A 2,260-nucleotide genomic window follows, 5' to 3' on the forward strand; every position below is an offset into this window, starting at 1 on the left:
TCTAATCGCAGTTCTTTTTGTCCCTGTGGCTTTTTTCTTTTATTTGCGGGGGGAGGTCATGGTTTTGTTTTACATTTCCATTTCATATGCAGTAGTGTGTGTGTGTGTGTGTGTGTGTGGGGGGGGGGGGGGGGGGGCTGAAACTAAGATCTGCTGAATCTCCTTTTTCAGGTTGGCATCTACATAATTAAAGTTTAAAAGAATATCCAAATCATCAGTGCGTTTGCTCCTCAAAAATCCCTTCATGAGAAATAAGGAACAGTGTCTCTGAGAGCAGGTTAGAGGTAAGTGTGGGTGTGTTTCTGAGGAATCATAAATGTTTCATCCCTAACACTCGTCAGAGGACTGATCTTTACTTCCTCTCTGCGGGACTGACTGATACTCACCTTCTTCATGTTTAATAGGTGTTTCCACACATACGATGTGTGAGTCTTAGTGTGTTGACACACATAAGCCTGTTGACACGAATAAACCCTGTCCCCGTCCCCACACACATATGCACCCAGAAACAGCCACAAACACGAGATCTTCCATTAAATGCCTCTAATTGTTTTCTTCTTTGCCTAAATGTGATTTCCTCAACTAAGAGTTACTTATCACTGGTCCTAAAACCTCTAAAATTCCAATCCTTGGAACCTTGGCAATATAATATCCATAAGGAGGACATATTCCCCCATTCATCTATTTAAGAGTCCTGTCACACAAAAATGACACCCAGTATTCTTAATAGAACTATAATAACTTTGGGGACATTCATTCCGATGTACTACAGACCACAAATTACAGTTTCATGGGCAGTTGGAGAACTTTTTTTCCTTGAAGCAAGATCAGACTGCCACATCTCTAACCTAGTACACACACGCACACAAATGTGGACACATCCAATAATATAAGTAGAAGAGACACTAAACTTCAATTTTTCTGTTTTTTCTTCAATTTTTCTAATAGTATTTAGAGGGACACAATCTATATCCTGGTTTACCTCTTAAAACCTATATAAACTTGGACAATTTTCTCCGGAAAAAAAGCCAAGTATGTTCATTATACTTCACTCAAAGGATTATTATGAGCATAAATTGGGATCACGTACATGATTCAAGGGCTGAACCCGTATTAATTGGGACTGTTTAATTTTGTGACCCTCTCTTCCAAGAGGACAGTGGGATGCATTGCTGGGTGTGTCTGCTGTGTGGTCTTTCAGTGATGAGGTCACTGCCTAATAGTTTTCCCCATGGAGAGGATTTGTTTATGACAGGTGAATACTGAATGAACAGATACCAGAAGCAGAAATGCAAGAATAAAGTGGAGCTGGCAACAACGTGGAGTAATTTCTCATCACTGAGTGACATGATGCTTCAGATCATTTTAGCCTCCACATTTGGGGGAGAGGTCAAAGTTATTATTTTGGAATGGACACACAGCCTACATTTCTGAAAATGGAAAGACATGGATCAAGGAGAAACACAGGTGTGAATTTCCTGAGTAAACAAACGCTTCGGAAACTCACTACCATGCTTAGTCTTTAGAATGTGTATATCTCACAGTAAACACGATCTTCCTTTCCCAGGGGGCAGTTGAAGGAAATGTACCTTTTTATTTAGTTGTCTGTATCTAGTTAATCACCACTTTCTATACCTCTCTGTATGTCAGGCTGTTCAATAGGCAGTGGGAACATAAAAGCTGTGAGTTTCTTATCCTCAGTGAACTAATAACTCGATAATGATAAATGACTTGTAAATGACTAACTTCAGTGGAGATAAGATTACAGCAGGGAATGATAAATATTAATGCATAAATTTACATTTTACAAAGGACTTTCTCATCCGATAACTCAATCAACACACCAACCCTGTGAGATGCTATGTGCATTTTCTCATTCTCTGTGGTGGGCATTTGCTGTATTTTCTAGCTGCTCTACAACTTGGAATATCCTTCCATTATTTGGGGAGTTCTCCCTGTTATCACCCCACCGTCCACCCTCTTCCAGCTAGAATCTGAACATGTGACCAAGATACCCATAATTAGAAGGACCCAGTCTGGACTTCAGTTTCAAGCAATAAATGAAAGTGGTGCTTCTGGTATAGAATAATGGCTTCAGTGGGGTTCCTGGGAGTAGCACTAAGTATGACCCTGAATGCTCAGTGTGACTAGTGGCCCCCTCACCAGGCTGGGTTGGGGAAGCTTTGAACTTTGATCGTGGAAGCTCCATTTGTTCCAACTGCGCAGCTTTCCCAGTGATTCTACGAACTATTCAATATCT

The sequence above is a fragment of the Balaenoptera musculus genome, chromosome 13 (assembly GCF_009873245.2).
Source record: "Balaenoptera musculus isolate JJ_BM4_2016_0621 chromosome 13, mBalMus1.pri.v3, whole genome shotgun sequence".
Taxonomy (NCBI): domain Eukaryota; kingdom Metazoa; phylum Chordata; class Mammalia; order Artiodactyla; family Balaenopteridae; genus Balaenoptera; species Balaenoptera musculus.